The following is a 23,683-nucleotide window of genomic DNA, read 5'->3' on the forward strand; positions in this document are numbered from 1 at the left end:
CCAGTCCATCAGTCAACTCATGATGGACACCCTTATCCAACACCTCATTAAAGGCCAGGAAAAACTGGAATGGGCCATCGAGAGACAGATGACCTCAGCGCAGGCGGACCACGAAGTATTTAAGAGCACCATCACTGTCCACATTGAAAGCCTACAGAAGGCAGTACACGGCCCTAGTACCCCTATACAGGTGGAAAGGCAAGCTCCCATTCCGAATCCCTCTGGAATAGCCCTCCAGAAGTACTTACCCGGGGAGGATCCAGACGCCTTTTTATTGAATTTCAAGAGGGCCGCCAGAGCTTGTGGCTGGCCCGAAGAAAAATGGCCCTTCTTTTTGGCGCCCCTCCTAACAGGCGAACCCCAATTTTCCTACCAAGTCGCCAATCCTACTGGGGACACCCCCTACCAGGGAATTGAAGAGGTGATCCTCGACCATCTTGTTCTAGAAGCGGAAGCCTAACGATTAAGGTTTCGGAAAGAACGAGGCATACCAGGGGAGAACCCGAAGACACTATTTTTTCGCCTTAAGATGGCAGCAGACGAGTGGCTGAAACCGGCCACTAGTAACAAAGATAAAATAATTACTAGGGTATACCTGGAACAATTCATGGAAGCCCTCCCCTATGGAACACTGATGGCTTAAACAACACTCCAACCTCTCGGCCGAACAAGCCATCGAGATGGCCGCAACTATTCAAGAGCCCAACCTTGGACTATGATATGGGACAATGAAAAAACTCACAAGAATGGTCTGCCCTCTAAACCCGAAAAGAAGCTGAAACCAGTGATGAGCCTTCCAAGAACTAAACCTGTCCGAGTGGAGACGCCCACATTCAGAGGGCCCCAGCGTTTTGAATGTGGCGACTGGGGCCACATAGCCCGTCTATGCCCCAGAAAGAAACCAGCGGAGAAGCACCTGGAGGTTGGGTATATCCCGAAGGCAGTACTATACTCGGCAGAGATGGGGACATCCTTTTATGTACGTGTGCAGGTGAATGGGAATGGGAAACTGGTAAAAACCCTGTTAGATTCAGGATGTAAGCAGTCAGTGGTTCAGAGAAGCCTTATCCTCCCTACCCAATATATACCCGACACGTTGGTTCACATCCGTTGCGTGCACAGAGATGTAAAAACATATTGTGGGCACTGGTATCCATGGTACCCATAGATAAAAACCCATGCACTGTAAATGTGAGGGTAGTAGATTCCCTCCCAAAGACATCATCCTGGGCGTTGACAATCTTGATTTTCTCTCCCTGCTTCAAGATAAAGTAGGAAGACAAACAGGAGTGCAGGGGATCCCTCTTCCGGCCTTTACTTTCCCAGACCCTTGGTTGTTAGACCGCAGTTTCCACTTCGCCCAAGCCAATGAATCCACTTTGTTTAATGACTGGAGGTCTGCCCATGTTAATCAGAGTAACACATCCCCCCACATATCCCCGTTTTTTAAATCAAAAACGACCTTCTGTATCGTGAGGGTAGAATAGGGGAACCAACACAGCTACTAGTACCTGTTGCATTCCGAGAGCAGATCCTGTTCTTCTCCCTCGCACATCTCACCGCAGGACACACTGGGACGGAGAAAACTACTGAGAGCGTATTGCGTCACTTCTTCTGGCCAGTCATCTACAAAGACATTCAGAAGTACTGTCAAACGTGCAAAATATGCCAGAAAAAGAATATGCAAAGACCTCCGGCAGCCCCCTGCAGCCCATGCCAATTATAGGAAACTCCTTCGAAAGAGTTGATATGGACTTGATAGGACCCCTGCCCAAAACATCTAAAGGGAAACTTTACGCATTGGTTATTGTGGACTACGCCACCAGATTCCACTAGGCGTTCCCCCTCAGGGTTCCCACCACCAAAAACATTGCAGAAAAATTTTCGGAATTATTCTCCACGGTGGGCTTCCCAAAAGAAGTAATAAAGGACCAGGGGATGCCATTCATGTCCCGCCTAATGAGAGAAGTGTGCCGCTCATTAGATCTACACCACCCCCGCACGTCAGTATACCATCCTCAAACTGACTGTCTCGTCCAGAGGTACAACCGGTCCCTAAAAACAACTTTGAAGAAAATGCTCACCGTCGAGGGACGAGATTTGGACGTCTTCTACCACTGGCCCTATATGTGTTGCGCTCCCAGATACAAAGTAGCCTGGGTTGCTCAGCATTTGAGATGCTGTATGGACGACAGCCCAGGTCCCTCCTTGAGATGACCAAAGACGTTTTGGAGACAGAAGAAGAAAATGACCAGCGATCCTTATTGGAGTATACGCAACAACTAAGGTCGAAGCTGGGAAAATTGAGAGACTTGGCAAAAGTAGAAACAAACAGAAGAAGCACTACGACAGGGGAAAAAGGTGGAGGCAACTATCTGTTGGGGACTGGTTATTGGTCCTACTTCCTTCCTCTACCCGTAAATTCCAAAGCGAATGGTTAGTTCCTTACCGGGTATCCAAGACCCTGGGCAACACAACGTATCGAGTGCAGATAACTCTTGCCAGGGCCCAATGTTACCATATAAACATGTTAAAAAAATGGCTCGGGCCTACACCCAAAGCAGCACACCTTTCGTTGCCAGCCTCTACTGCCCATGACTCTACGTTGGAGAAACTTGTGATCAATGAAGACATTCCAGATAACATGAGGGAAGAGCTACATCAAACCTTGCTTCCTTTTTCGGCCTGTTTTACGGATATAACAGGAAAGACCTCCCTAGCAGAACACAAGTTTAAGACACTGACCGGAAAAATAGTAAAAGAAAGGCCCTATCGGATACCCGCGGGAAGAAGAGATGCAGTGAGAAAAGAGGTGCAGGAGATGTTGAAACTGGGCGTGATCCGTCCATCTAAAAGTGACTGGTCGTCTCCAATCGTAATGGTCCCAAAGCCGGACGGAACAACGTGCTTCTGCATGGATTTTCGAGCCTTGAACGCTATATCAACATTTGACGCCTACCCTAGCCCCAGGGTTCATGAGCTCATAGAGGAGCTAGGCGACTCCAAGTACATCACAACTTTTGATTTGACAAAGGGGTACTGGCAGGTGCCCCTCTGCGAAGAAGACCGAAAGAAAACAGTGTTTTCCACTGACAACAGTTTGTTTGAATTTAATGTTCTTCCTTTCGGACTCTAGGGGGCACCTGCCACATTCCAAAGATTGATGAACACCATCCTACAGACATACCCCTCGTTCTGCTCAGCATACCTGGATGATATAGTTGTCTTCAGTTTGAATTGGGCAGAACACTTGAAACACCTGGAAATCATCTTACAGGCGCTCGAATGCGCCGGATGACACATCAATGCAAAAAAATCCCGCACAGCATATCAGAGAGTAAAATACTTTGGATATGTGTTAGGAGATGGAGTAATCGCCCTCCCCCCCAGGCAGAAAAAGTGAAGGCTATAGTAGAAACACCTTTTCCCACCACCAAGAGGGAACTGCAGGCATTTTGGGCCTGATTGGTTACTATCGGAGATTCATCCTCCAATTTGCAGAGCTAGCAGGCCCTTTGACCAACATCCTTCGAAAGGAGGTAGGGCCACAACAGCTTATACAACCATCCCCGGAAATTTTTGGCGCCTTCAAGGAGCTGAACAAAAATCATTACCACAAGTCCTGTCCTCATATCCCCAGATTACAGCAAAACATTCATCCTGTCCACTGATGCATCTAACTCGGGGTTGGGGGCGGTGTTGTCACAGATGGGAGGAGACGGTCTAGAACATCCTATTTTATATGTCAGCAGGAAATTGTTTCCCCTGGAATGCAAGTACCCCATGATAGAGAGGGAGTGCCTGGCAATCAAGCGGGCCACTGACAAATTACGCTATTATTTAGAAGGGAAACCATTCATCCTGTACACGGATCATACTCCTTTTCGATGGATGTGTCGAAACAAACCCAGAACCCCAGTGTACTCCGCTGGTTTTTGTCTCTACAGCCATTTACCTTTGAGGTGCGACATCGGAAGGGGAGAGACAATGGGAACGCTGATTTCTTATCTAGGGTCTTTCCTGTCCCCGATCGGGAGAATCCAGCGGGGAAGGAATGTGACGGGTTGGGGTCACCGGGCAAGAATCTAGACACGAAGGGCGACTGGTGGTCTGCTATCCCTCTTTTCTCTGCCTCTTGTCCCCTTTCAGCAGGAAGAATGGATGCCACAGTCCAAAACTTTATTAAAGAACACAGAAGACGAACACGAGGCCAGCTCCTTTAATTGGGGATTCCTACCTGACGAGACTCCTCCCCCTGATGAAGTCAGGTCGCTCCAGGCGTTAAGGCCGGAGACTCCCAGGAAATGGATGTGCATCGACACCAGAGTGGAGGAAGAGCGAGGAGTGAGCACGTTTGTGGTGACCAGAGGAGCGGATAGAGACGAAGGAGGAGAACGAAGATCGGGTCCCGCTGCAGCCCCGACGGAGCCAGGAGACCAACGACCCCACGAGCCGCCATGCCATGATCTAGGAGGGGCGTGGCTGGAACAGGTACAAGATAAGTTCTCGGGGTGGGTGGGAAGGAGAGATCTTTAAAATACCTAGCGAGAAACCTCTGACTCCCACAAGTCTTTAAACCTTTCACCTGCACAAGCACTAGTTCACTCTCCCCCCACCCCTTGAGTTGTATGTCACTACGTGCACCAGTGTGTGGTGTTTTCCACATTCCCCGGTCCTTTATATACTGGATAGCAGTCAGACAAGAGTCCTGATACCTTTCTTTATTTAACCTTCCTCAACCTGGTGGGACGTCCGGACCACAGAGACCAGACGTCAGAAGCCCCCAAAGACCGAGCCTTAACCAGACCAGAGAGGAACAGAGTCAATCACCAAGACAGATCCCGCCACATTTGCTAATCAGAGACTAACCAGTCGACACAAACATGTCTTTGGTAAAAAGTAAAGCCATACCTAACCCGACTTGGCCTACGCTCTTTTACTGTTACCCCGCCACACAAAGGTAATAAGCATAGCAAGGACGCTCCCTATTATGAGGAATATTGGGACATTATAACAAAACCACTAGATCGTAAACTCTACTATCAGTTAAGAGTAAGTTCCCTTCCGCTCAGAGGGTTAACTTGCTCTTGGAATTCTGTTAGCACTGATAAATGTCCCTATTGTGTGGAGGAGGTGGAAACAGCTGACCTTTTCCTCTTTTGCTGTCCAATGTACACACAACCCAGACGAGTATGGCTGAGGCCCGTATGCCGCTCGTTGGGTACCAGATCCGCACAGGCCGCAAGTAGAATTGTGAAATCTGACACCTCAAAATTGATTGTTATATGTGTATCTAAATTTGTCAGTTGGGCGTGGATAATTCGGATCCGGAACCTGAGAGCTTAATATATTGTGTACACTATGCAGATGGCGGGTTAGCATGATTGTCTACTCCATATGAATTTGATTTTTAATCCTTGTATGTTTTATTGATTGCTTCAGTCGTGAGTCTTTGTATATACATTTAATAACTTTTTATTCTTGTTTTTAGTATACTCTGTATTTATGGAATTTATCAGGATATTTTACTAGGGATTGTGCTGTATTTGTATAGTATGTCTTTTATGATGTAAATCGAAATAAAGACCTTTTTGACTGGCATAGAGGTCTGAACCCCTCAAAGTCCAAGGAAAAGTGCTTCCACATTAGTCAGTGTAATAACCAGTTATTCACACTAAAATATTCAGGTAACATCCCTCTGTTAGCATCATCAGGGGTTCCATTCTGTTTCTTCATTCACAAGTAGTAAGCTGAAATATCGTCAAACTAGTTCACACTAAAATTGGGAGCGTCATCATCCTTGCTCAACTAAACCACGTTGAAACATTGCTAAATAGGACTCTTCCGTTAACGCTCTGGCTCTCCATGTTCTTTCGTGAAGGTCTTGTTCTCAGGGTCTCTATCGTTAATAGTGTTGTATCTACTATTTAACTAACAATGTGTGTGAATACCTGCAAGGGAACATTTATGATAGCAGAATGGGAAAACAGTATTTTATGCAGAGTGAAAAAGAGGCCTACTGAGGGCAAGCTTAAAATATTAAATCAATGGTGCACATTCAATATACGTGTGCATGTTTAAACACAAAGGACAATAACTTGTCAGTACATTAGATTCATATTACATTGTGATATACGGTAACTCTTTTATTAAGCAAGTGTAAATATGGATAAGAACTACATTTTATATAAAATATACATGTAACATTGGTGCACAAATTACACAAGTCCATTATCGTTTCTAGAATAATCACATTCTAAATATGTGAGGATGGTTTCTAGTCAATCGTCTAAGCAACAAATCTCAATTAATGAGTTAAGGTACACAGTGTTATGTAGGAATTATTTCATTCTACAGTGAATGCACTTCAAAAATTATGTAAAGTCCAGTATTTCATTTAAATCGTTGTTAGGCCACACAGGACACCTGTGCTAAGTGCACGTTTAGGTTATACATTTGTGACGTTTAGAGGTGGAGAGAAATTATGCTGAACCATTACCAATATAGTATTAACAAGAAGTAAAAGTAAAAGATTAGCGAGTACTTAATGTGGCCACCGAGCAGCATTGAAGAGGACAATTTTTAGGTCTCGCGGCCTATCAATGCCCGCATGCGCATTGAGCGGAGCGACAATTCAAGTGCTCAAAATGCTCGTCAAACCAAGGGCTTTTTGGTGCGGTTTTCTTTGAGTTCACGTGAATCACTTGACCAAACAAGCACGCGCATCAGCCTCCCTCCCTCCCTCCTAATTGCATTTTTTCACGGCCGCACAGCACATCAAAGGGCTTCTCCCACCGTGTGCTGTGCGGCTTCTCCTCCCCTAATTATTCATGGCCGTACTTTCAGTTTCCCGGCCGCTCTGCGCACCACTCGCGTCTTTTTTTTTAATTCTTTTCGCGTGCAGACGAGCCACGGCACACAGGCATTCTGAGGGCGCCTGTTCCCAGCACCCTGCCCCTCAGTGTCCTGCATGAATGCAGAGTGGACTAAGGTCGATTGTCTTGCTCTGTTCATAACATGTCTGATGCTGTGGTACCTGAAATGCGGGGGTCATTCGTGTCTGTCACCAGCCCCGTCATGCCTGCCTCTGTCAGTGCAGGGGGCGGGCGTCTCACCTCCCTGCCACTCTCAAGCATTGTTAAATCACTCAGGTGTCATCTCATCCGTTTGCATATTAGGCCAGAGGTAGTTTTAAAAGTGGGGTGTGTGGGACTGTCATCTCATGCCTACCGCTATCACTAAAGCAAGGGGCGAGGCTCCCGCTCTCAATGGCCCATGTGCGGTGATGACACCAGTAACACTTCTTCATATGGGAGAGTGCTGCCACTTTACGCGTAAATGAAAAGAAGCTTCAAAGCAGCGGTTACAGCTCCGTGTGCGTTCTCTTCCTTCTTCATCCAGTGTCTGCTGCACTACAAATTGGCAAGTCCACCCGAACTTTTGTCCTAACCTAATCCTCAAAGCTATTGACTCAAGCGCACATCTAAACACCCATTATTTTGATCTTTCGCTGCAGGACGGCATGGGAAACAATAGAAACAATTAGTCACATTAAGAACTTTCTGATGGTGAGGAGAAGCCTGACTCGACTTTATACGAGGCAGCGGGGATGGAGAAGAGGGCAGTCTGCGGTTAAGAGATTGAGAGAGCAGTAGTGTGATACCAGATTGAGTATGTGGTGTAACAGCCAGAGCTACCATTTTTGAAGCTAGGGAAGCGTTGGCTAAAACATCCTGTGATCCCGGCACATCACTTAATCTCCCCTTCCTTCTACCATATAAGGACCTGTACCTGGGATTCATGCAGTTGGTGCCAATCATTTCCACTTTAAATACTTGAAATAACATTTGAAATAATAAGCTCCAGATATCAGTTTGGCGAGTGAGAGTTTACCATTTGTAACTGCTAGAGTTGTAATAAGTTAATAAACCAGCTGCTTACCTTAAAAGCCTAAGCTTCCATGTAGGAAATGAGTAACCCGTTTATTTTGACAAATGCAGAGCCTGGTGTACATACTATCAATAGTTTAATTCCATTGTACCATAAATGCTACTAATGTGGAAAATTCGTATTGCCAGATGCTCTTCCTACAGGAAGTGTTTTGTGTGTTGCACTCTAACCGCATTCCAGTCAGAATAACTCTATCACACAACATTCAGCAGGCTGCTAAAAGGAGATTTCCGTGGCCTAACTGCTTTGAAAGCTTGATTCTTTGATAGAGCAGAGTCGGTGTTTTATGGTCTGTTTATAAGCTTGTTTCTGCAGTTTGTAATATGTCCTCATTGCAAGTCTTTTGTACCTAAAAACCTCTCCTTTGACGTGGTACTGTCTGGATAATTGAACTCCGACAACGCGTATGAAATCAGATGTGCTTCCATAAATATTACCTTGTTTTGGTCTTTTCTTTATAATTTTACTTTTCTCAAGGATTGGTTTTATATTTTGTATTGGGCGAACTTGCCTTAGTGGCTTTTCAGAGCTTGCAGATCCCTGGCATGGGTGCACCCTGCTCCTTTAAACTCCAGTGACTGGGGCGTGTTTAGATTCTCATGCTGCAGACATGCACTCTCAGACGCCAGTGTTGTGGGGCTGGCGCAATGTTATTGTACAGCGTGTGTGGGGATGTCTGACAATCCCACAAGCTGCATCTCTCAAAGGAACGAGAGAGACTTGAACATTGCCAGGCATTTAAAATAAATTATTGTCCTTGAATTATTGATACTGCACAATTTAGAGTGATGAATATATGTTGCAAAATTTGTAGCCACATGTTACAAATTTACATGTAAATGGTATTCAAAAGTGAAATGGTCTGATTTTATTATGTACTAAAGGAAACTAAATGCAAATAAAAACATTGACATCTTTAGCGTTTCATATTGGAATCACTCAAATCCTCATTTATGCTCTTAATTCTGAGCATTTAAAGCTGTTTTATCATTTTGCAGTTCATTGGTATCTTCAAATCTCTCTTCCCAAGGAGGAATTACTCGGGGCTCTCAATTTTCCAAGGCGCATGGGTGTGTGCGTCATCCAGGACAGTGCTTTGCATTCTGAGAATTATAGTCCTGGTTTTATAATAGTCTAAATAGAGCAATAGGCCCCAGAATACAATGCAAAAAACCTTTGCTGGATGAACTACTTGCGCATGTATCCAGAAAACTTGAGCACGTGGGACTTTGTACATTTATGCTTCGAGTATTTTTCTTCCTGAATCACCCTTGTGATTGGTACATTTCCCGCACAACTGCTTTAACATTGAAAATTTGTTCAAGTATTGATAAAGCATAACAGGTTTGTTTTTTGTACCTTGAGCACACTTCGGCACACACTATACTGCTGTTCTTAAAATATGGGCATTGACAGGCATAAGTATACAGATTTTCAAAGTCGAACAGAAACAAGCACCAAAGCAAACGTAATGCGTTACGTTAAGCAAGACAGGCTCAGGTTGATGTATAACAAGGTGCACCGAGTGAAGTGCAGCCGGGGACGTCTGAGTAATATCTTAGTAGAACACTTGTGGATGTCTCATGAGATTGCTGTATGATGTTCCTTGTGGTGGTTGTGCATCAGGAGGACAGCTGGAGAATAGCTTATGCACCGTTTTAGGGCATAGGTGTGCATTGTGGGGGCATGAGTGTGTAGTGGGGTATAGGTGTGTTGTGGGGACAGAATGTTTGAAGCTTTATTGCAAATGTCACAAAAAAATGTTAATATTTCACTTCTGCTCTTGGATTTTAGTCACTGAACATAATCTTCACAACAGTTATTTACAAAAGTTTAAGCTATTGCCATTAAAAATTACAATCACTTTTATTTAAGTATTAATTATTTTAAAAAATTAAAAGCCAATGTTAATTGTAATATCAATACATCTAAGTAAAGGCAATACAAAACATGTGACATTACAAATACTAAAAGTGTCACATATGCTAAAGTTAAAAGTATTGGCATTGTAAATCACAAAACATAAATATAAAATGTCATTTACAAAACCAATAGCTCCAACTTTCCTACTGCGAGACCTATTGGCAACGCCAGTGCTTGTTTTCCTTGCAGGTTTTTTACTGCGCAAACTCAACCCAAAGGTATTGGAGCCCTTTAAATGAGCACCAGCTACAGTATATGATGAAACATTCATTTTCTTTTTTTAGGCACAGGAAGATCATGTGATTTGCCCAGGAGCAAAGGACCTTGAGCTGATGCTAAGAGTTGAACCCAGTTCCCCATTTCAAAGTTAGCCGCTCTGGCTGATATGCCACATCCGGCATAATGTAAATCACCTCTTCTATGTTTGCCATTTTTCCCAAAGAAAAATATTGGCTAACACTTTATGTAAGATTCTGCAAAGGCCCAGCCTCGATGCTTAAGGAGAGCTTTATATGAAATTGCCTGTATTCATTTTTGACATGGCCTTTCTGCCTTTGTTTACTTTAATTATCAGTCAGTGGGTCCTTAAGATAGCTCCAGAACACATTTTAAAGTGTTTTCTCCCTATATTTACGGATTTAAACTATTTACTGATATGGAAAAAAAGCCAGCTTTAAATGATTTTCCTATTTTTCTGCTGACGTACTGGTCAGATGGTATAAATAGACAGGTGGAACCCCTACTCCAGTCCAACTATCCAGCCCTGACAAATATCATGCATCATACTAACGCATTTCAGTGTTGTGGTCCTGTGGGGGGCACCTCATGGTGCTTGCCACACGGTGGATGGTTGTACCGAGGGGATCCATGAGTACCTCCACTGTCCTCAACGGGAGGGCTCTAGGTGAAGGGGGGCGTGCTACAGAACCCCAAAGTCAGTTTCCGACAGCCTTTTCGTGTCAGACAGACCGAGTCAGAAAGGCTGTCGGAATCCAACATCGTAATTGGTCGGTCGGATGCGCAATCCGTTGACCTGTACGATTCGGCTCCGACCGTCTCGGAATCTCCGAATGCTGGTCGGACCCAATAAGGACTGACCGACCAGTTACCTTGTATCGTAATTGGGCGGGCGGAAAAGTTTTAGAGTCAGTCGGAAACATGGGTTCCGACACAGGTTAAATTAAACAGAATCCCATTCGGAGCCTTTGCAACCAGCATCATAATCGGCTCCTAAATTGTAATGACAGTCTGCCCATGTCTTTATGTCCCTGTTTCCTCCCCACTCTGTCTCCCCTCTGCTGCAGCTGCAGCATGCATTCAGCCCACATCCTCTGCTGCCTGAAACAGAGAAATGACTTAAGAAGCACACACCTTTCACTTCAACTTTACAGGTTGATTTGACCTTAAACCCATAAACCGGGACATACGTTAAAATTAAGAAAAGTCTGGGGAAATCCGACGTCTGGCCACGCTACCCTTGTCTCTCTCTCTCTAGTGTCTGTAAATACGCATTTTATTGTATCTATGTCCCAGTTTCACTTAATCCATGCCTTTCTGCCTCTCAGTTGAAGTGTGCACAGTAGCGCTGCCTCTAGCGCTAGGCATTTCACAGCCTTCGGAAGCTCCCATCCAAACTTCACCTTCACTGACTGCCACCTCGCACAGAGCAGTAATTATGAACGTCACACATAGCAATCTAAAACCTTGGCAGCTATGGCTGTCATAGAATCTGTAAACATCGCTATTGTCTCAATGAGAAGTGTTAGCAAAACAGATATTGGCATAGAGAGATAATACACATAGGACGAAACGGTATTTATTCCTAGACGTTTACAGAATCGTCCATTTTCCCACTTTCGAAATGTTTACAAAATCGTCCGGTTCATTAAGAATATTACCAGAAGTGCAAAGGCAAGGCCACTGCGAGTGATTTTTTTTATTTTTTTATTTCAAAACAATTTTATTGGCAGATTATTATATTTACAGTACAGTGTATATACAGCGAGGGTAGTACAGCTGTGCACACTACGCCGTTGTGGTTAGGCGTGGTGTTAGAGAGAAACGCAACGCGCGTCCTACGGACGGATCTACATTCTGTCCTTTTTATGCCGAATTGAGTAGTGCCTGACTCAAAGATGGCCACTTAGGACCTACTATACTTTAAGACCGTGTGTTGGTGAATACGTCATGCGAACGGGGCTTTCTTTCGAATCGCGAGATTTGTAATGAGGGAGGTGGAGGATTCAAAATTGACGGGCACTGTTGTCACGATCACGAAACCAGTGAAAGAAAACTGTGAGTATGCACTGCTATCAAGACGTTTGTAGTGAATGAAAACAGTAAATCTAATGTCAGCGGCTACGTACAGTAGAGCTCCGTCCAGGGATCACAAATCTCCCTGTTTAAGTTGTCTTACTCCCAGCCAGCGAGTACATCGGTCCAAGACTGTCCCTACTCGGGGGGCAGCTTTCGCACTGGCTCCTTCTCTGTTCTGCCGTCTAACTGCTCGCCCCTGTGCAGTGTTTTTGACGCATGCCTTCGCCCTTCAGGTGGAGTCCCCTGCGCTACTATCAGTTATTGCAGTTACTAAAGTTTGCGGGCGGCAAGCAGACTGGGAAGTGATCTACGTGTTTTGTGTAAGAAATGGGAATGCAGCCCCTGTGTGAAAATCTAACCAGTTGAACAAAACAAATGGGATATCCTGTATCATTAAATGCTAAAAATGCCTCCTAAGCCTAATAATTGTCTTTTAATACCTGCTGTGCCATACATATCAGTCATCGTGTCAAGCCCTGGAAAAAACGTAAGCAACATTGCAGGCAAGAGCCAGAAGGGCAGGCAGCTCCTGGGTGGCTATTACTGCCAGTCGTGAACTGTGTTAGTTCGTTGTGTGTGCTCCTTGTTGGTTGTTTGTGGGCCTGTTTTATGGTCAGCTGTGCCAGTTTTCCTGTTAGTTTCGATGTTGTTAAACCATACTTTTCCTGCAGCAAGATCAAAGCCATGCGGTCTTTCATGCCTTGTAGAACACCCATGTTCAGATTTGCAAACCTGTTACTTTTTAATCGAATTCACTAATGAGGGGCACTTTCACTTTGTTGCCTGGTCGAATTTTATATCCCATTCCGAGCCTGGTCGTGCACCGAACGTCAATCATCTGATTTCTGGTCGGAACCAGTGGTCGATGTCTGATCATCACTAACTGTCCCCTCCCGAAGTCAGTCCTGCTCCAGACTACTGTAGCGATTTAGAAAAGGGGGTGGTGATGAACAGAGTGTCTGAATTAAGCAGACCACTCTTACCCAGTCCAAAGATCAGGGCTTGATCCATCACCATTATTTATCTCACTGCCCCATCCCAGCTCAGAACCTGGCTATATGCAAATCAGTCTGTCCCTGGCCCAGTGCATCATGGGAACAGGGCAGACTAAACTACCAAGCCAATTCTTCACCAGAAAGGAGACAAGCTACCGGGGACCGGTTTCTGGCATTTCAGCCGTCTTCGGCCCGGCTTGCTTGAATCCTGATGGAGCAGTGAGAAAGGGACTCATGTCTGAGTATACCCTGCCACACTATACTGTAGCGCAGGTTGTCCAAACGTTATTTTCTGGGAACGTATGTTCAGTTGCTTGCTCTCAGCTGGTACTGGACGCCAAATATACACACCACCGTTTGCTGCTTTGCATGACAAAAGAACAACTAATTCCAACTAAAACTTCCTGACTGGGCAACTCGAGCAGCTGGCAGGGGTGCTCACCCGTAACTATCATCCAAGTCTTCGAAAATCTTAAAAATGCCCGCAGGTCTAGTGACATGAATTTTCTACTCGACCACATTGTGATGCATTCAATCCACCGAGGGTAAATACAAGAGCGAGTCGCTGGATGGATGCATGCGCGCAAAGATGTGTGACCGTGCATTTAGGATGGCTTACAGTGTGTGTAAACCCACCAGTGACACAAAAGTCACTTGCATTCATAAGGCATACCTATTGACAATGCTTGTTATCTTTAGCATGACAACTAGGAGGAGTGCAAACCCGTGGAGCGAAGTGCCCATTAACCAATACGTTAGCAAAAACATAGCCTGTAAGTCAGCTAAGCCCATCTGCGATTGCCACATTGCATTCAGTCTGTCCTGGCAGGAGGTGCTGGCGAGGAAGCAGAAAGCTTTAGTCCTCTGTAATGGCTCATACACTGCACTTAACCAACCTATTGCCCCACTACCTACATATTTAACATTGTACCAAAAGCCTATGTGCTCCAAAAACAAACGATGTACTTTACTATTATTGTTAAAAGTTTCCAGTCAATTTATACGTGACCTCTACCTGGTGTTTTTAACACCCCAGTATATACATCAGGGTGGGGGGTAGTAAACTCTGGAATACGGCCCAACCGAGTTGTGTGTATAAATAAAAAAATTACATTGCGCGCGCTGCAATGCCAACCCGGCGATGCAGCGCGCAATGTAATTAGTTTAATTTATTTATTTATATACACAACTCTGTTGGGCCGCATTCCGGAGTTTACTACCCACCACCCTGCCCCTCCCGCCTCGCAGCACTCCTTAGAGGAGCCACCACTGTACATCACTCATAAACCCTGGTAGGTGAAGTTCACGCTATAAAAAGGCACAAATCAATAAGCTTAGGGCAGCGCTGGACTTCTTGAGGGAATTTTTGACTGCATTTTTCAGTGAGACACAAGACACTGTTGCCTCAGGTCCGAGAACACAGTCCTCTTTATGATGAGCAGTCCTCTTTATGATGAGCAGTCTCTTCCCTCCCGCTCTGGTGTGTTCTATTACAGGTCCAAAGGGGGGCTTGGGCCTCAAAAGGTTGTCAGGAAGACGAGCAGGTGCAGAGGGAGAGACAAGAGTATGCAGTTTTAAAGGAGCAGAAACGACCAAGCGACATGGCATTGCTATACTAGGCCTCAAATTCATTTCTTTTATTTATTTATTTTGAAAGTTTTATAGAGCGCGGACAAGACCCTTACGGGTATCAGAGCGCTTTACAGACAGTGTGTTTAGTTATATCATATATTAAAGATAAGCAGCACCATAATAAATAGCATCAGAAAGCATAACATACAAAAAAGAAAAATCAACATGATGCAGAACAGGAGCGGCCTGATAAGTCATGGTAGTACAATATTGATAAGAACGTCGCATACATATAGAACAAACTGAGCATACAAAAAGCAAAGCAGTAAGGTGCAGAGCATGGGCGAACAGACGAATCATGGTAATGGCAAAAATGATTAGGTTGATAAGTATGATGAAGGGAATGGAGGTTCTCACAGACAAATGAGGCTGTGTTTACGTGAATTTTGCCATAAGGATGCCTTTTACTTGCAGTTTGAAGGAAGAGGTGGAGGGGTTCAGTCTTATTTCCGGTGGAAGGGCATTCCATATCCTGGGTGCCATTCCTAAGAAGAATCGATTTATAAGTTTATCTTGCTGAATTTTTGTGGTTTCAGAAGGAGGTTTTATGCGCTTCTTGTTGAACTTGTCCCACCAGATATTGTTAGTTTTTGTGTGAGATAGCTCGGTGCATTATGATGTAAGGCCTTGTGCGTCATGCAAGCTATTTTCAGGTGGATTCTGGCTTCAAATGGCAGCCAGTTTAAAGATTTTAGGTCCGGGGAGATGTGGGCCCTTCTTTTCGAGCCAGCGATGAGTCTCGCTGCCGCGTTCGTAGAGGCTCTTAGAGGAGCTGTAGGGTCTTTGGGGAGACGGCATAGCGAGACACTTCGATAGTCCAGCCTCGGTAGAGCTAGAGCCTGAACCACCATCTTGAAGTCATTGGGAGGTAGGAAGGGCTTCTGCTTCCTTAGTGTATTAATCTGGAAGTTTTCTCCCTTCGTTGCGTTACTAATGTGTTTCTGCTTATTGAGGGTGCAGTCCAGGGTTATACCCAATGATTTCGCTGAATCCACAATGGTTGGTTGAACGTTGAGTGTTGTAAGGTGTTTGATCCAGTTGTGCATTATGGGGACTTTGGCGGGTGGGTCAAAAAGGAGGAATTCAGTTTGAGGTGACTCTCTGCCAGCCATGTTTGGGTGGTCTTAAGAGTAGTGTTAAGCAAACTAATGTCGTCCAGGGTGTTGATCTTGAGGTACAGTTGGGTATCGTCGGCATACATGTGAAATTGCACGTTGAATGTTTGTAGCAGATCGGTGAGTGGTTCCATGAATACGTTGAAGAGTGTAGGGGACAGCGAGGAACCTTGTGGGACTCCTAGCGTAACTGGAACAGGTTTGGACAGGGTGTTGTTAGCCTTGAATTTTTGAGTCCGGTTTTTGCAGAAAAGAGGTAAACCACTTGAGCACTGATCCTGATAGACCCATTCTGTGTTTCAACAGATCTTTCAAGTGCTCGTGTTTGACTGTATCAAACGCTGAGGAGAGGACTAGTAGGATAAGGAAGCATGCTTCGTTTTGATCAAGTATTTGAAGTGCATCATCAATGATGTGAGTCATGGCTGATTCAGTGCTGTGATTTGCACGGAAGCCGGATTGGGGTTTGTTTAGAAGGTTGAAGTGATCAATATGTTTGGTAAGTTGGTGTTGAACACATTTTTCCAGAAGTTTGGCCAAGGTGGGAATATTGGAGATTGGGCGGTAGTTGTTTAGGTCCGTGGGGGTCAGCTGTGGGTTTCTTAAGGATGGGAGACACCTACCCCACCTTTAGGGAGTCAGGTATGCAACCTTGTAGAAGTGAACTGTTGATGATCTTGGTCCAGAGAGGTAGTAGCAAACGGGTAAGATCTTTGTCCGTTTTTGCAGGGAGAGGGTCAGTGAGGTGATTGGAAGGCTTCAGGGCATTGAGAAATTTGCCTATAGTGTCTTCAGAGTAGGTGTAAAAGTATGACCATGCTGCATCGTTTTTTTAGGGCAAACTTTGACGGGATTTGTTGCGTTGCAATTGGGGGTAAAAGGGGAGGTTTTGGTGGGCGGGCAAGAGTGAGAGATTAGGTAATTGAGGAGATCTTTCTTGATTTTCTCAGACTTTAGGTTAAAGTAGTTAGAAAAGTCCTCACATGGGGGTTGTGGGTGAGTTAGTTCTTGTGGACGTTGCGGTTGGTCCTTAGATTGATTTTTTTGATTAATTCAAAAAGCTTTTTTGGTCGATTTCTAGCCTGGTCAAGTTGTTGGCTGAAGAAGTCTGCTTTAGTGCGCTTGACCGTACGATATTAAGTATTTCTCTTTCTTTTTAGAGTCATAAGGAGCTTGGCGGATGGGACCGTATCTCCAGTTGCGTTCAGCAGTTCTGAGAGAACGTCTGTCCTCGTTAAGAAGACCCTTGAACCAGGGTTTAGAGTCTTTTGTGGAAATTCTCTTTAGTTGCGGGGGAGCAAATTCGTTAATTATCTAAGTCATAGAGTTGAGGTAGTGGTTGATGAGATCAGTTACGTTGGAAGATCCAGCAGAGGGTAGAAGTAGATTCTGGCTTGAGGTAGGTAACGTGTTTGGGTTGAGTTTGAGATGACGTGATGGTCAGACCAATCACGGGAGGATCGACTCCAAATGAGTGGAATCACTTTTAAAGATTATTAAGTCCAAAATTGCGCCTTTATTGTGTGTAGGGCTGTTGCAAATTTGGTTGAGGTCTAAGGCGTTGAGGAAGTTTTTGAGGCTGTTGACCACTGTATTGTTGGGATCGTTCCAGTGGAGATTAAAATCACCAAGGCAAATTTGTGTGTTTCGTCGACCGTTGTGTGTTCTGATCATATCCATGAGGTGTTCTGTGAAGAGGAGGTTGCCACCAGGTGGGTGATAAATGATGTGTAGCGAGCAGACATGTTTACCATTACTGTTGATGTCAAGGCTTATGTATTCGTTCGTTCGATAACTTTATTTCGGCCACAATGGGCCATAAAAGTACAGATAAAATGCGTACATTGGGAAATTAAAAGAATAAATACATACTGTGTTTAAAATATACAAATTTACAGAATAAAAATACAATTCTGTAAAAACCTAAAAAAGATTAAACATTGATATCATTATCGGACAAAAGAATCATGCTAAAATACAATAGCACCTATTGATCAATAGGTACATTAGTCAGTTTCCTGCGTCTATGCCTCATACTGTTCAAAAAACGCGAAACAGCAAAAATGATAGGCGGATGAGTATCATATTTAAGAACTCCGATTGCCTGGGCACACTGACGAAAGCCTAAGTTCCTACAAATTGAAATTACCCAGTGCTTTCGTGCAACCTGATATGCTGGGCAGAAAAAAAAACATGTATTTCATTTTCCAGGTGGGAATCATGAACTGGGTAATCCATACTCTTGTCACTATCCCATTTACTGGTGAACACTCTAAGTGACAGAGTACCCATGCTGAATTGCATATACAATTTCTGCTGCTGCAGGGTATATCAAGTCTAAGAATTCTTCCTTTTTATAACCTGTTTTGACTTGGAGGAACTCAGTATTTATTCTTCCCCCCCCGTAGAGCTCGCATGTAGGGATGCTAAATTGTAGTTCCTGTAGTGGGAACGCAGGTCAACTTTAGTTAACCCCAGGCAAGCTACACCAGGAGCATCCCAAACTTCCGGTAAACCTATCCGCAAACTAAAAGCCTTAATATGGGTCAGCCACCCAATGGTCTGCTTTTCAGTGCATCCCAGATATCCCTGAATTCATTTTTATAACACTCTAGTTCAGGCACGGACCATAGTCTCTTCCAGTACATTAAGGGGCGTAATGACATAACCTCTTCAATAGGGAGTAATCCAAGCTCCATGCGAAGGGGTACAAGGAGGGTACTCACAGGAAGGCCCAATACATTTCTCATGAATGCATGTTCAACTTTGGCTAGGCTATGAGGTTTTTGTCGCCGCAAAGTTCGGCCCCACATAATGCTGCCGATCTGGCCTGAACCTTATAAATTTCGATGACTGGAGCTGCTGGCTTAAACCCAGACTCTGTGTAGTTTCTGGATCCCCCCATTACTTTTGTTAACCTAAGTGCAGCTTTTGCCAACTGCAAATCCCAATCTAGGTGTTCACCCAATGTAATACCCAGGTATTCGAAGATCTTCACTCTCTCCAAAGGGGATCCACCCAGCAAAGGATTCGGGCGTGTCTGCAGCGGGGGGTTAAAACCATAAACTTAGTTTTGTCAAGGTTTATCTCCAGACCTCTTGACACACAGAAGTCTGCGAAGCCATCCGTTCAGGAGATAACGTGGTATACCAAGTTCAAGTAGTACCCTCCATAATTTATTCCTGGGGACCAGGTCAAATGCTGACCGCAAGTCAACAAAGATCATGTAGAGGCTGCCACCCTCTACAGTCACCGTTTTCCAGAATAAAACCTGGAGTCTAAATAACTGGTCCACAGTTGATGTACCCAACCTGAAACCAGCCTGGAAAGGAGACAAAATTGCTTTTTTGCTTTTTCATCCATCCAACTCTGGATTCTGTCTAGAATAATCCGACCCAACAATTTTTGGGTCACGTCTATCAGGCTGATAGGCCTGTAATTAGACGGTTTAAGGGGGCAGCCTTTTTTATAAATAGGGACTATTTCGGCACCGCTCCAAGTGTCCGGAGGATTCATACCATTTAATATTGCATTGAAAAGGACACATAAATAGGGGGCCCAAATTTTTGTTTGGGACCGGAATAGGTCCCCCGGTAGCTTATCCAAACCAGGCGCCTTATTAGGCACTAGTTTAGAAATAGCACCCTCCACCTCCAAGTGAGTAATCTCCCAGGCCCCCTCCAGTCGATACTCATGGAGGAGGCTTGGGAGAGGGACTAGAGGGCCTTCGTCAGCCGGAGAGGCATACAAAACCTTAAAATGTGCCTCCCAAGCAGACGCAGCTATATTGGGTCCGGTAGCCGAATTGGCCTCCCATCTCCCACAGCTGGCAATTGCCTAAAAAGTTTTTGAGTCCTTTTTCTTTAGGGCAGTTCTGAGGTTTTCCCAATTGTCTGCCTCCCACTCTTTCCTTTCCCTCTGTAAGGCCCGCTTATACCGCTTCCGACACTGTTGGATCCTTGTTTTATCATGTGATTTTACCGCTAGAATCAAATCCACTTTGGCTTTCCTACAATTAGCATTGTACCAACGATGAGCGACGGCTCTTTTTATCTTAGAACTTCCCATCGGGTAGAATACCTCTGTTAGATTCTGGAGGAGGCCTTGGTGCATAATCAAGGACTCGTCCCCAGGCTCTGAGTCTGGGGCATTGGTCTCCAACTTGCCCATATCGCTTAAATACGGCAAGGCCCTTTGGTATAGATCAGCAAGCTTGTCAGGGGATCCTAGTATCTGTGGCCATTTGACTCTCCGCCTATTGCTAGTTAATATAAGCTGGGGATCTGTCACATTAGGGGCAGAATCTGGATTGGACAGACCCAGGCTCCCTGGTTTCAGTTTCATGACCAGGGTGTTATGGTCGCTGTCTTTTCTAGGATGGATCTGGAAATCTTCAACTAGCCCCCAAGTTCTAGTTTCCACCATGATGTAATCGAGAATAGAATTATGGCCTTCTCTATTAAATGTCATTCGGCCAGGTCTGTCTGAGTTTGTCCTTCCATTGCAGGCTCTTGGAGAGGACGAAAGAGTGAGAGAGTTAATTTGAAGCACCAGCGGGGTTCAGGCTCTAACTGTCGGGATCTGGGGTTCTGGAATGTGCCAGTACTGGTCCACATCATCAAAGCCATCTTCTAGTACATTAGTGAGTGGCTCGAACTGGCAGTTAAAATCGCCACTGACTATTAAAGTAATAGCAGGGTCAAGGGTTAAAATAAACTGCCTAAGTTGGTTGATAACTCCAGACTTCTTTCCACCTGGAGTTGGCCGTGAATAAATGTTTATTAGGGCCGTTTGACTGCTATCTGGAAGTGTGAGAAGAACACACTGCACATCTTGCAAATCGGTGGGAATAAACACTGCTTGTGCACCCAGGTGAATACCTACCCAGGTGCTAAGACCCCCCGAGGGTCTGCCCCTACCCCTCGAGATTGCCGGTGTGTTGAAGATTGAAAACCCACTCCTCAGGATATCCCCCAGTGCCCAGGTCTTTGAAATAGGCAGACATCACTCTTTTCCACGAATGTGCTCCACTCTGGACACAGCAATTTATTTTTATTCCCAGCCACATTCCACAAGAGAATTCTAATCGATTCCTTTGGCTTCCCCGCCCCAGTTTCATACTGTTCAATGTTAGAACAATCCACAGTGTTCTCTCTACTCAGGATGCGGCCCGCCTCCTCTGGCTCACCTTTGAGAGTCCAGGCAACATCCAGCAGGGAGGCTGGGCAACCAACATCCACCTGGGTTATTAATTGGGGGGTTCGATCGGTTCTTTTAGCTCCCCTACCCCAATTTGGGAATGATTGAAACTGCCACCTCGGACAGTCAAATCCTCAGTAGTATTCCAGCTCAAGATGTGGCCCCTTACTTTCAGCTCTCTTTCGTGAGTCCCAGTCACATCCATCAGAGAAACTAGTCGACTAGCGGCCACCAAGGTTGTTGGTTGGGGAACAGCAGGAACCACACTTATCCTGTGGTCCTCGCCAATTCCCCCCAATCCCACAGTTATCTCCCCAGGTTTGATGTCCTCCAGGGCCACTAGAGGTAGGGTAGAAATAAGTCAGGGGGAGAGTTTGAATTTGGGTGCCAGGACTAGGTGAAGCCCATTTGCTTATATAATCCACCACCCGACTATTCCTGTTAAGATTCAGCCAGTGAATGCACTTGTTCTTAAGGTCTCCATAATCCTCTCTATTCCCCTTATCCAATGATGGGACCCCGGCAAGAACTATTACATATGGGGCACACTCAGGGGGAAGATCTAGGAAGGTTTGTTCGGTAGATGGGGGATCACAAAAGTTACTCCTAACGGATGTAGCTTGGGAATTGAGGAACCCTCCGCCCCCCTGGTTTTTGGATCTATTCCTCTCTCGACTATTATTTAGTGTTCTCCCTGGGCTGAGCCACCTGCCCCTCACCCGGCACACTTTGGGAAATTGGATCGGCTAAATTAGACGTTGGAGGTATCACAGAAGGGTGGCAGGGTACTTTGTCACACTCCTGTGGTCTCTCAATAATGACATTAACATCAATTGGTCGAGGAACAGCCCCCACCCCTGTGACAGCTGAATACTGGTGTTCTAGACGTAAGAGTCTGTTTTCGATATCATTGAGTCTATCATGGAGAGGAAGGCAAGTCTTAATAAAGATGGTTTCCATTCTAACCCAGAAATCCTCTCCGGGTTCTGTGGGACGGACTTCGGCGACTGGTATAGTCTTTGACACATGGTCATATTGCTGATCGGTGGCTGGGCTGCCACTTGCTGAAAGCATATGTCCAGCCCCTGCATTATGTTTCTGCATTTTGGCTTTCTTCTTATTTATAGAGGCACCTCCACGCTTCCTTTTCAAAGCTAGTGCGGGAGCCTCCTCACCAGTCTTTAAACTAGTTGCAGAACGAGTCTGAAGTTTCGAGGGAGGCGGGCCCAAAGAGTCATGAATTTGAGCGGAGGCACACCGGACAGTAGGTGCACCATCCACACTAGCTGATGAATCCAGGGGTTGTATTTATATTTGGACCTGATGGGAACCCTCATTCCCATCCCCCAGGGAAGTATTACCGGAGGATCCTTGCTGGTTAGGCGATTATACCTGTGCCAAACGGCCAAGAGATGAGCGTTTGTCGAAAATAGGGTCCAGGGAGAGCCTCCTTTCAGTAATATCTATTTGGTGTGCCAGCATGGAGGATGCCTTGGTAAGGAATTGGTCGAGAGTACCTGCAAACGACCCACCTGGGATCGACTTTCTCCCTATTCCCACCGTATAGGACGCCATTGCAAGGAGTTTTATTACAGCAGTGAATCCTTAAAGCAAATGAAATAAGCCCACTAGCGGGAAAACCAGTCGGTAAAAGCAAACAAGGTATCTTTAGACTGACCTTGACTTTCCTTGGACTGCAGGCGAAAGAGTGGCCCCGTCCTGGCCTTGATCGGGCTTAAACGGGCCTGCCCTTGGCCCGGGCTTCGCCCGGCATGCGCGCACCCGTGGTGCGGGTAGAAGAATCGGTTATATACAAATGATGGGAGGGGTCATTAAGCCTCAGGTGTCAGAGGTACAGGGCTGCTGGGACACGTAGTCCTCGCGGGGTCTTGCGGCGGTGAGGGTTTGGCAATCTCACTTTGTTGCACCCAGAATTCCAGCCTCGATGTCCTCACTGAAAGCAGGTTGGGCAGTTGGAGGAGCAAAACGGCAGCAACAACCCACGGTGAGATCCTCCTGACGATGCATTCACAAGAAGGGAGTACCGAGGATATTGCCCTGTTTACGGTGATGTTACTCCGGTGTATACATGCAATACCTCCTCCAATCTTACCAGTCCTGTCTAGTCTGATGACGTCATAGTTAGGGGGTACTAGGATGTCGATGAGAGGTGAGGAGGATTCTGTAAGCCATGTTTCAGTGAGAATTATGAGGTCAAGATCAGTAGAGGTAATGAGGTCGGCTATGTCAGTGGCGTGTTTCGAGGCCAATCTGCAATTCAGGAGTGTGTATTTAAGACTGGGTGTGACAGGGAAAGTGGTGTGTTCCTGGATGAGTGGGACTTTACAGAGATTATTGTCGATGATTCCTCTGTTGTTGTGGGTAGATGGCCTGTGAGGGTTGGCGAGGATAGAAGGGATCGGCATGTGTGTGACTGAAGCGGGGGTCGCAATGACAGGTTTGTAGGAGAGAGCGAATATCAGTCTCCGAAAAGTGGTTGTTGGTACGCGATGGGCGGGAGGAAAGGTTACGTGAGGGTACTCATTTCCAACT

At 45.4% G+C, this 23,683-nt stretch overlaps 1 protein-coding gene across 2 annotated transcripts in view; it reads left to right on the forward strand.

Moving 5' to 3' along the window:
- The window catches only part of SPDL1 (spindle apparatus coiled-coil protein 1), a 387,177-nt gene that overhangs the window by 67,238 nt on the left and 296,256 nt on the right, over positions 1–23,683 (forward strand). The window contains exon 1 of one of the 2 annotated variants that reach the window (XM_086931422.1): positions 12,067–12,168. The exons of the other annotated variant lie outside the window; for it this stretch is intronic. The gene's annotated coding sequence lies outside the window, so the exon portion shown is untranslated. Of the gene's footprint in view, positions 1–12,066; positions 12,169–23,683 lie in introns of those variants that run through there. 2 annotated transcript variants of the gene reach the window in all.

Source organism: Lissotriton vulgaris, chromosome 7 (assembly GCF_964263255.1).
Source record: "Lissotriton vulgaris chromosome 7, aLisVul1.2, whole genome shotgun sequence".
NCBI lineage: Eukaryota > Metazoa > Chordata > Amphibia > Caudata > Salamandridae > Lissotriton > Lissotriton vulgaris.